We start from the raw sequence: 12,052 nt of genomic DNA on the forward strand, positions 1-12,052 counted from the left end.
TTAGCGAGCGAATCTACAAGTAATTTAACTATAAATTATTGTTAAGCTCTAAACCTGAATCAGTTGATTTTCACTGAGAAGAATAAAATTGCCCAACTTAATAAAATATTCACACATGGTCAAGAGTATATACATATATCACGTATAAGCATACCTTCACAAATTCCGATCAATGTTCTAATTTGACGAACTGTGCAAAAGTATTTCAGCATACCAAAGAGACGGATTCTATGGCAGATAAATGCATAAATATCTGAAATTTTCGATAGTTTTTGTTAACCATGTTGCCGCATAGCGACAAGCTACGACGACCGAAACTAAGCCAAACTGTCGCATTAACCATATTTGCCAAATTTAACGATTGCATCAGGTTGCCTGACCGTCTGTCTGTCCGTCACCCCGACAATGTTGTAGCTCAATTGTTACGGCTGCTTATGACAACGGTTGGGGGAATACTTTGAATGGACTCACGCAGCCTGCAGCTATTTTAATGCAGTGAAATCATTGTTGGAATGCCCAGTTGCATGTAACTGCCAAATGAGATAGACACCTACCTGGGAGTTGAGACGTCGTAAAAAATACATACGCTAGACAACTGGCCGAGACATAAATCAATGCGTCCGCTGCGGTTGGCAGCTGATGACACCAAGTCGAGACCTTTACTCTCACTTTTCTTTACTAATTCCCGAAAACTTTTCCAATATGTCAGCGAGCTGGGCGAAAGGCGGAAACAAGCAGCGCGGGCGTAACACATGTTCAGCATTTATATGCAAATCTACGACAAATCATAAAACAAAATTTAAAAGCAGATGCAACAGTCTTAAAAACACACTTCGATATGTGTCAGCGTGTCAAAATGCGTGAGTGTGACTAGAAACTGGTAAAAGCACTGGCAACTGAAGCCAAGCTGAAGATGGTTTCGTGACTTTCCATTTAGTTGCAGCTTAGTGGAAGCAAGATAGCAAAATTGAAAATTAATTGAAAAATTAAATACTTAAATAGTTGCATTGCCTCAAGAAGATTTGCAGTTTAGCTCTCTTATATATAATATAGTCCTTTCCAACAAACTATGCTTTGCATTCACCTTTACGCTGCGAACGAATACAAGACCTGGCTTAACATAAAGTATATTAAATTCTCAGCTTGAGCCAAGCTCCTTTATGAATCCTTGAATCAAGGTTTGGATACGAACCTTCATTTGTCATATATTTTCAACACGTTCCTCAATGAATCCTTCTCGAATATATTTAGTTCGATTGATTTAGTTTAAGGTCCCCGTTAATAGTAAAATATAATTGGCAATCATTAAATTTTGTAAGACAAATTGTACTTTCGTTAATAGCGAACACAAACGTAATTTCATTCATGCTTGTTATTGGTAACTTCTACTCGACTAACGTGAGCCACGTGATGGCACAGATTGTCACGCGTCCATCTTTAAGTCCGGCTTTCCGACCCAAACGAAACAAAACGAAGTAAGCCGAAACCAAACCAAGCCCCAAACTCAAAACTCCAAACTCCAGGCCGAACTGTCCCATCAACGACAACATCTTAAGCTCATTTGTCACATAAAAATCATATATGTAATTTGCTTGACAACCAAAAGTGGACGTCACGCGCCGCAGCAGCAAACGCCTCCATATTGGTGTAGGTATCAGAGACATGCACATGTTGCCTGAGCCTCTCAGCCCGGATCCCAGTCGAGGTCCAGTCCAGGTGGCGTCGCTGTTGCTGTCGGAGCTGGTGATGGTGTTGCGTTGAGTAAGCATTTCCTTAAATTAGCTGCACTTCGGATGCTGCCTTTTGCCTCGTTCAGACGGGATATGGCCATCATCTTCATCATCATCATCATCATGATCATCGTCATCGTCATCACATGGCCTTTTTTGGGTGGGCACACAACATTAAGTGCTGAGATTTTGATGGAGTGTTGATGCAGCTGAGGTCAGTTGGTAAATTTATGGCCTCTTGCTGCATGTTGCATGCACAAGATGAGCCACACTTTCAGGTGGGCGCATTTCATTCAAATCCATAATCACAATTACAAGAGAAATGCCCGGTTAACTAGCCTCTTTTTTTTTGCTGTCGACCCCTCTCACAATTTCTGGTGACAGATACGATCAGTTATCAAGATACATTCTAGTACTACTCAAATCGAAAATTAATTGTGCTTTTCATCAATTTTATTTAATGTGAAAGCCGGAATTTCGTTTTCCAATTAATATGATTTAATATTAAATTTAGTATTGAATAGACTATAAGAATTAAATTCCAATTTTAAGACAAACTCCAGCAAAGTGTTGCTTGATCAGACATAAAACTGGCTAAGAATGGCAATTAAGAGTAGAAAGTTTCTGAATCGGTAAAAGTAGCCAAAACGATTGAAAGTAAATAATTTTATATAATTAGTTCAGTTTCCTCAGAATGCATTTTGTATATATTAAGTGAACATTTGTGCAGCTTGTAATTAAAGAAATATATATAAAATATATCCTTCAGTTCCATGTTTAATCGATTTTGGATATTTAAGATACGACTAGGCTGTGCTGGCTTCATGCACGATTACTTGGAAAATTCTTGAATAAAGGAAAGTCATTAAGCATAATTAACAATTCAAAGCTTAAATGCATCTTTAGATGCACTCCATCAACCGTTAAGTGGATGCACAAACTCTCTAAACTCTCGATGCTTCCGTGGCGCTCACACCTAGCAGCGAGCCGATGGACAAGTCGAAGGCTTTCACATCCGGTTCTCAGCACTGAAATGGTAAATATGTTCAGTAGAACCGTTTAAGAAATCCATTTAAACAACGAAACGAAACACTTCAAAGTGAACCCCACTTGCTGCAGCGCTGATCCAACTGAAGCTGGCCCTGCTGGCTGCCGTCTGCCGTCTGCTGGTTGAAGGTTTAGCTGCGAGTAAAGCCCGAGTAAAGCCCTTTACAGCTTGGGCAAACATTTGCAATTACAATTTTAGCATATAATTGCAAACATGATAAACACTTTTATCTCCGCTCGCTGCGCTGCCCAGAACAATGCGACAACAGATGCGCCGATGCTTGTGCTGGCTGCTGAGAGATGGCCAGGACGGATGGAAGGATGGAATCGCTGCTGTTTGCTGAGACAAAACACACAGAGATAGAGATGGAGACGGAGGTGGAGACGGAGACTGTGACTGGGACTGGGTCTGCGACTGGGGCTACAACTCACGCAGCCGTCGACAGGTTTGGCTGCCAAGAAGAAGCGTGTCGCCAATTGATCGTGAGTTTTACCTAGAAAAATGTCGCGACAATTGTTAGCAATGGAATAAAAAAACAGAGCTAAAAAAAAAAAGAAACAAAACTTACAAAAGAACTGGTAGCAACAACCAAGAGGACAGAGAACAGCTCAAAGCCAAAGCTGAAGCTGGAGCTGGAGCTGGAGCTGGAGCTAGTCTAGCGTAGTATGCAATTGAAATTGAAGAATTACGCGAAGAATGTCAGCGAACATAGTAAATGTTGTACATAAGCCTCCGACTGGCTCTTCGGGCCATGCATTATGCCAGTTTTTGTGCAGCGCTGGTTGGGGGGTTGGGTGGTGGGTTGGTGGTGGGGTGGTGGGTCGGTGGTGCAGCACAATGCAAGAAATTGTCACAGGCGGCCAAGTGAGGCACAGCTGATCGGCGGCCAGAATCGTGCAGGGCCAAAACAGCCCCCGCTATTTGTGGCTCTGTGGCGGCATCTAAATGAACTGCAGATCGACTTCATTTTAGCAGCCAGCGCCTCATTACGAATGGAAATGATGATGGACAATAATGACGCGACAACAGGAAGTCCAAGCTGCCGTCGCTGCCGCTGCCGCTGCCGCCGTTGACAGTTGCAGTCTTCAGCCTTTTCCAGTTTCCCAGTCGGATAGTGAATGAACAGCGATTGCAATTGATGTGGCCCAGCATCGGGGCCAGATCTGAACCGAGAGATCTACGATTCGAACTGGGCTAGTGCATCGTTAAATTGATTTGTGATCTGTGTGTGCCTGCAGAGAACTAGTTTCCAATGGCTGAGAAAGCTTTTGTCCCGCCGCATGCAACGAAATATTTCAGTTTGTATTGCATCTCTTTGGATATTCGAAAAATGTCACCTATGCTGAAAGCCACTTTGTTTGGCTCGCCTTTGATGAGCTCTCGCTTCCGTTTATGGACTCCGACTCTCAATTTTGGCATCATCGCTGTCATAAGAGAGTTGTAAGTATTTCTTTCGCTTTTTCTAGGTGCCTAACCTTACGTATTTGGCTTGCGAATGTCACCTGTATCATGGCTAACATAACTAGCAAAAATGCAAACAATTACTATAAATATGTATATATTGCATATAATTCAATATCTTTGTTTATGAACCAACTATCGAGAGATACAGAATATATAATATAATGCAGACTTTCATCTCTCACATGAAAATAAATGAGGAATTTATAATATGAGCAGAATTTTGCCTGATGACAAGGCATCAAGGGACAAGGGACATCCCCTTCAATATATTACACTATTTGGAAATATGTCGTAAATACAAAATTTATTACACAATAATAATACCATAATTGCCTGCAAAGAATTGTGTCCAAATGCATCTCATAACCCACCGAGCATGGCAATGCTCAGGCTAATGCACCAACTAATAGAGCCCACATTCAATTCGGCTGAGGCTGTCGGACAAGTTGACAAACAAATTTACGGCAACTCGAAATGGCAGCAGAGAACCGTTAAAGCTATTGCCAGGATTGTCATAATTTCGATTAGCTGGCCAATAAAAGACAACAACAGCAGCAGCAGCAGCAACAGCTAGAACAAGAGGAGGAGGACCAGTTGAACAGTTGAATGGAAATGGCACAACGCCCGCGACTTTCGCTCGGTTCTTTGGAAAAATCATCCGCAAGCCTTTTCCAATGAACAGGCCGACTATTCGGCCAGCCTGTCCAAATGCAACAGAAATTAAAGTTAACAAATTTCCGACAATGTTTGGACATTTTCCAAGCCGAACGAACAACAGCATCAGCAGCAGCAGGAACAAGAGGCGTCTAGCGGTCCCATGGACTGGGAATGATCTGAGTACGAGTACGAGTACCGTAATTGTTCGACGTGTTTTCGGTTCTATTGTGCGCGCACTCAAAGTTGTCAGAGGACCGTTCGGGAGTATCTGGTAACTAAAAGAAGGCATTGTGGAACGCGGCAAGTAGCTATCCAATAGCTTCCTTCCATCAGCAGCAGACGCCCAAAGGCCTGCAACTTGTTCAATTGTTCACATTTTCAATGTACTCTATGTGTGTGTTGGCTCTTTTTTGGGCTTTGGCAATTAGAGACACATAGAGAGAGAGAGAGAGAGCGAGACAGAGAGAGAGAGAGAAGGGAGAAACTTGGCATTTCCACGCCTTTGCAGATTTGCGGCTCAATGTGTGTAAAGTTAAGTTGTTGTCATTGTTCTGATCAAAGTCGTTGTTGTCATACTTGTCCGTACTCGGCCAGGTTTTAGCAAGTCGTGATATCCAATTGGAGTTCAGATTTTGGTGCATCTCCCTCCCTCTCTCTCTCTCTCTACAGAGAAGAACACACAGATCTAGCCCTTGTGTGGCATAATTGGCTCTTATTAAAAATGTGGAAAGTGCGATTATATTATTGCTATCAAAAACTAAACAGTTATTGCCCTCAAGGTATTACCCGGCTTTGTCCGGCCCAAGAGTTAGTCCTTCAATCGCGGCTAAGGGTTTTCGACAATTTCCCGCCTTTCTCACAGAGCAAGGTGGATTTAATGCAATCGAGGAAACACGCCTTAAATAACTCTGTCAATTTTTAAAATGAGTCAGTCTGAGAAATACAGAGAAAATGTTATATTTTTGCATTGAGTCAAAATAACAAGGAGCTCATTAAAATCAGTAACGAAATCATTTGGTAATCAGAAAAGAACGGACGCAATCGATTGGGCAAGCATTTAGTTTGACAGCCAGTCGATAATGCATAATATTGACATATTCAGTTAGAGTGACAAACACTCTCACATTCTCACACTCCGCTGGGCAGCTGGTGATAATTGGCGTCTCGTTGAGGCATCCACGAAGCATCAATGCAGGGGAGTGCAGGGGAGTCGGCTGAAGATGAGTGCAAATCATGGAGCTGGCTGGCATTAGGCAAAGATCCACAAAGGCGAAGGCAAAGTTCTCACAATTTAATTAGTATGCATTTCCATTATTTATATAGTATGCCCTCAATGGCCACATCGTTAGCAGTTGGCAGTTGGCAGTTGGCAGTCAGTTCCACTCGGGGCTCTCGGGGCATTGTTTTCGTGCATCCACAGGCCGCAGGGGCAGCAGGGGGGAAGTGGCGGCAACTCCAGCTCGTACGCATGTCAATCTTGTCGGATGCTCTGTAGTTGCAGGTAAGAATACAAACACACTTTCAACTCATTTGGTTTGTAACTCTTGTTGGGTTCTTTGGGCCTTCTTCTCGTGCCTGGTGCCTGGTGTTTTGTAGTTTTTATAGCTGCTTTTTACAGCCGCGAGACGATCCGTGTACTTCCACAAACTATTGTAATACATCAATCAATATGATTATGAGCACTAGCGCTTCGAGCCAGGTTCCCTCTCATCCCTCTCCTCTCTCCATCTGCGTCTCTCTCATGTGACATGTGCTTGATTTATTTCAAGTTTTTCAATATGTGTTCTCTTGGGTTGCCTTTTCTTGGGTTCTGTTTGTCAATGGCAAATAAACCAATACCAAATCGTAAACAGTTTTTGTATATTGACACCTTTCTTCTGTTTCTCTGAATATGTAAGCTCCGTACGCATTTCCGTAGAGCTTAAACTTACATTTCGCCATCATCTGTTTGTTCATAAATGTTTCGTTTTTCAAGAAAGCTAAATTATGGGTCAATCTGACCATTTTTGAAGCATCGTTAACCAATTCTTAGTTCAACTACAAAGATATTGTGAAAAAGGTTATAAAGAATAGATAAAATGTACATACATATACATCTAATACCCTAATATTGTCTAGAATTGGAATATTTGTATGGCTCATTAGCACGTATATTTCTGATCAGACGGTAAAGTTGACTTTCGACAAAAATAATTCTCCAATATATTCGAATTCTTTCACTCAGGATAATTTTTGTTGTTTAATACTTTCTATATAATTGACAGACTTGTTGACAGGTTTTAGATAAGCAAAAGGAAACTTATCTATATCATGTACTAACCTCTTTCTGGGTCTAAACAAACTTTTGTACTTATGAGAAACTAATATAAACGATAGTGAGCGTTTAGTTAAGAGTTTTGTTCTGGCCTTCGTATATGTCATACTTGATATAAACAAGATTATAACAATATTTTTAGAGTTAATTTATGTGAAAAAACCCTGATTTCGTAATTGATTTTGCTGACTGACCCCACAAGACGTTAAGTTCATAAAATCAGGTCACAGTGCAAAAATGGCGCCTCCACCCTACAGGCGCAGCTTAAAGAGTTCAAGTCGGATGAGTTTCCAGATACTTGTTTACAATATTAATGAAAGTATTGCTCATAATTAATGAAATCTTAATGGGCGCATTACAAGGCAACGCAGACAGCACACAAAACACAAATCAGCGCCGGGCCAAAGCAGCTTAGCGAACAGAAGTTCCCACATCATTAATAAGAACAAAAAAAAAAAAAAGAAAAAAAAGTAAAGCGAAGTCCAACTAGAGATCAGAAGCAGCATCGCTCGGGAGACACACACGATGATCCCGTGCTGGCGCTGGCCAACAGAATTCAAACGAATTAAAGCGACTCCAACTTACAAATGTATCTACAAGATACAAGAACAAAAACAAACCCCAAATTGAAAAAAAAAAACAAAAACAAAACAAAAAACACAAGCGACGACAAATTATGCAGCGACAACGCAGACAAACCCAAAGCGCAGCAGCTGTAGAAGAGTTTCGATTTGGACTTGGACCGGGACTTGGTCACCAGAAGGAAGCTGCGGACTTGGCTGGATTTGTATTTGGCTATGTTAAATAAATTATAACAGTCGAAATGAAGTTGAACGTTTTGTCTGCTGTCCGTTTAAATGATATTTATTAGCCCTAAATGGCTGCGGCGCTACCTGAACGGGGCCTGGACGGGCTCAATGCCCCAGCGTATCTACGAGTTAGCCCGATAATCTGATAATCTCCGGAGCTAAGTCTCAGCGCTCTCGCAACCTTTTCACACTCAATTAGCTCGGTTCCCATATCGCTGCATCTACTGGCTTTTCACTTTAATATTTTATCGATTTCATTTGCATGCGACTAGACAATAATACTTTTCCTATATAAGTATCTATGCGTGGCTACTGCAGTTGATGAGCTGCCGCTGCTGAGCTCCCAGCTTCCAGCTGGTAAATGCTCGCACACTCGCATTTGTATCCCATGGCATTGAAGGCAGTCTGAAAATGTTCTCAGCTCATAAAATTCCATAGTGAATCATTTTTCTCTGCGCTTTTTGTCTGGCGTCTTTCCGTGCCAAGTCTGTCCGTCCGTCCGTCTGTCTGTCTGTCCGTCTGTCTGTCTGTCTGTCTGCTCAGACAGTGCGCTCCATTGGTCTGCATTTCATTTATTGTGTAATTCTCCACAATGTACTTTTTGGCCACGGATTTGTTTCTTGCCTGCCCCGCGTCTGCTGGCTGCCTTGTATTGGGCTGTCTTCGCTTTGAATTTGATTCTTGATTTTATGTCAGTTTATTTATGATAAGATGACCTTTTTTTTTATTCATCTCATTTTCGGTTTGTCGTCGTCGTCGTCGTCGTCGTCGTCGTCGTCTTCGCTGGGCTGCTATTTAATAGAATTGGAGCTGTGTGTGCATATCTAGTTCGGGATACACATTTGTGGAGATGAATGAATGAATGAGGCTCATTAAATTATGGGGCACTTATGGGTTAGCGGTGTGTGTTTTAAGCCACATTTTGAAATATGAGTAGCGTACACTGAGCACAATATTCGGGTGCTTTGATACTTTGTTGCTAGCTAAGACTTGAGCGAAACGGGGTTTATATCAATTAATATATCCCTACAAAAACTAAAGCTTTTTCAAAAGCTGTAAGTTGATCTGAGTTGTTTATAATGTCAGGATCGGATGTTATGATACCAGGATGTAGAATTTGTGTTTGTGTCCAGGTGTCCTAAGTACTTTGAAAGCAAGGCATTTATCGTAAATTTACAAACTATTTCTCCTTTTTGATATGCTATATGAGATCTTCCAACTTTTCACTTACCCTATATTTCTTATTTGTTAACCCTTTTTTTAAACTCTTGACTATTTCTATTCCCTTTATCAAAATTTATTTCAATTATTATATTTTTTAACTTAAAGTTAATGAAGATCATTTTGAATTTTTACTTTTCGCTTGATGTATTTTTATGTAATAAATTCTTAGGTTTTATCGGTTATAAATTAAATAAATAAATAACAGATTCTCATAAGTTTCAGATCCAATTCGATTTTGATATTAATTAGTCTCGAATTTCTCTCAGTGTGCATAGCCCAATCCTCGGAGAGCAGCAACAATTTCCGATCATGTGCGCTGAACACATTTAAATCCAACAATCCGATAGCTCAGTTTACTATTTTGATTTTGAATCTGGCAGCTGTTGTTGTTGTTGTTGTTGTTTTTGTTGTTCGCGTTGCTCGTTTAGAGCAAATTTTCAAGATCAACAACAACGCAGTTGAGCGTCACGAAGATGAAAAGCGAGATCTTTTATAGCGATTAGGCGCGGACAATGAATGCACGATGGATTCAGAAAAAAAATGAGAAAAAAAAAACACAACCGAAAACGCGACTACAGAACTTTATATACGAGACAAGCTAAAGAGACAAGAATGAGAACAAGAACACAAACTTTTTGTTGATCTTTTTTTCCTGAATGCTGCAATCGTTGCTGCTGTTGTTGTTGTTGCTGCTGTTGTTGTTGTTCTTTGGCTTGGCATTATGAGAATTGAGCCAAACATTTTTCAACTGGCCGCGAGACGCAGACAAAGGCATTAAATACGAAATGAGTCTGGGATATATAAGTATATTTTGGAACCGCCGCCGCGTTGAAACCGTTGACAGACCTTGTATTATTACTGTCAACCCTGTGCCCAGGCCTGTTGTTTGTCTAAACATAATTGAAACGCGCTTTCAATGAGTTAATTTGGAGTTTGCCCTGGCACTTCATGAAGGACCGAACCGAACCGGACCGGACCGGACCGGAGCCCGGACGCCTACGTAAACACAATTAGGTGCCAAGTAATAGACGCGTCCAGCTCAAGCCACACGGGCCGTGAAATGACAAAATGTGGAGTAAACGATCTTGGTAAACAAATCAAGAGCATGGCCCATGAATTCTTGAATGAGCAGTGTCACGGCTCGGTCTCTGCCCCACGTTGGGGCATCGTGTGTCCACAACAGCCTAACATAATATTTTCATAGGGCATTTTTAATGGTTTAGTATTCAAGTGGAGCTCGTTCGCTGCGATGCATCTTGCCGCCGTGGCGTATACGTAATTGTTTTGTAAATGATACGCCAGCGACTACACACACACACATTAAGTTATACTGCCCACTGTCCAAATGACTTGCCACTTTGTGTTGCCAAGTTTAAAGTTGCTTAATTAGGCGGCTGGACGAGTCTCGCTTCGCGCGCATCTCTATGATGCGGCTATAGCCATATCTATGATATTTGTGGCCCATGTTGACAGGCAACAAAAGATATGTAAAGCTAGTCGCAGCCAACAGGCAAAGGCTGGGATACGCATACCCATACGCACAGCTCGGCAACTTCATTAACAGGCACCCGTTTAAGAAGTAAAAATAAAGTATTATTTATGATTATTGTGAGAATTTCACAATGGCATGCGAGAATTTATTGTTAATGCTTTGTTGCAGCGACCAGAGACTGCGGCTGTGGCTGTGGCATACCCAAGCAGCCTCTGTACGATGGCTGCAGGTACTATGGGCCACGATGCACACCTGAGTGTGCAAATTGCGAACGAGTTTAAGAAATGGCTTTGTTCTTGGTGTGGATTAATTAGCAGTACGATAAATTAATGCGCAAATTAAATTAAACTAAAACGATTCTGTTTACTCCAAACATGTCTCAGATAATTCTCGAGTATATTTATGTCCTATGACTCATTCACATTCTTTTTTTTCTTTTCTTTTTTTTAGCTCACTTGCATTCCTTGACGCTTGGTCCCACGGTGCTTCACTCAGATCCTAGAACACAGAAAATGCCCAGCAAGAAGACAAAACAAATTCCGTCAGCAATAACAACTTTTGATGTTTTCTGGCATTGCACAGATATGTACATATTTACATATTTCACTTATTATTCGCACTTTTGCCCGTTCTTGTCGCCTTTTAGATGCATTCTTGCGGTATGGAATTGTAATTAAAGTTTAATTCAGATGTTATGACAATCGTTTGACTTGCCATCTTTTTTGCGGCTTACACTTGTTGCTGTCGTAAACATGGCTGTTTATTAGTCAATGTTTGCTTGAAGGAATGCCAAACACTTCCCGATTGCTGCTATTGTTGTTCAACACTTGAAATGCGTCGCCATCTTTGCTGCTGTCACCTTGTGCACAGCGTTGCCACATTTCAGTGGGGCAGCTGCCATTGGCTCAAATAATAAAACGTTGTTTTGAGAATTCATTCATACAAATTTTTATTGTTTTTTTTTTCATATTTTTTTTTCTTTTGCATTTTGTTTGTTCGTTTTTTGTAGCTTGTGTTTTTTTTCTTGTAGTTTTTCAATTCATTTTTTAATTACTAAAATTTCATAAAATTGTTTAGACTAAATCGTAAGTACAACACTAAATTACAATTGTATGTATGTAACTACTATTTTAATATTTTTCATTTTGTATAAATATATGTATTTAATGTCTTATAAACTTTTTACAATCTGACGTGTGTGTGTGTGTTTTTTTTTAGGTTTTCTTTTTTGCAATAAAAATATAAATTACTAAAAACGACTATTTAAAAAATTAAATATTTATAAAAAATATATGTATATATGCATATGTATAT

The 12,052-nt window shown here is 40.5% G+C and overlaps 1 long non-coding RNA gene across 3 annotated transcripts; it reads left to right on the forward strand.

Moving 5' to 3' along the window:
- The first annotated feature begins 5,832 nt into the window (after window positions 1-5,832).
- On the forward strand, window positions 5,833-11,598 carry LOC135436601 (uncharacterized). 3 transcript variants are annotated; one of them, XR_010437558.1, is made up of 3 exons: window positions 5,833-6,400; window positions 11,189-11,324; window positions 11,385-11,598. It is a non-coding gene; the product is annotated as an uncharacterized LOC135436601 (long non-coding RNA). The 3 variants fall into 3 exon arrangements; XR_010437559.1 differs by having other exon boundaries at window positions 5,833-6,197; window positions 6,252-6,400; window positions 11,189-11,586; XR_010437560.1 differs by having other exon boundaries at window positions 5,833-5,948; window positions 6,006-6,400; window positions 11,189-11,576.
- Window positions 11,599-12,052: the final 454 nt, after the last annotated feature.

The sequence above is a fragment of the Drosophila montana genome, unplaced genomic scaffold (assembly GCF_035044405.1).
Source record: "Drosophila montana isolate Dmon_TW-CO22-7 unplaced genomic scaffold, ASM3504440v1 contig_3733_1, whole genome shotgun sequence".
In the NCBI taxonomy this organism is placed as follows: Eukaryota; Metazoa; Arthropoda; class Insecta; order Diptera; family Drosophilidae; genus Drosophila; species Drosophila montana.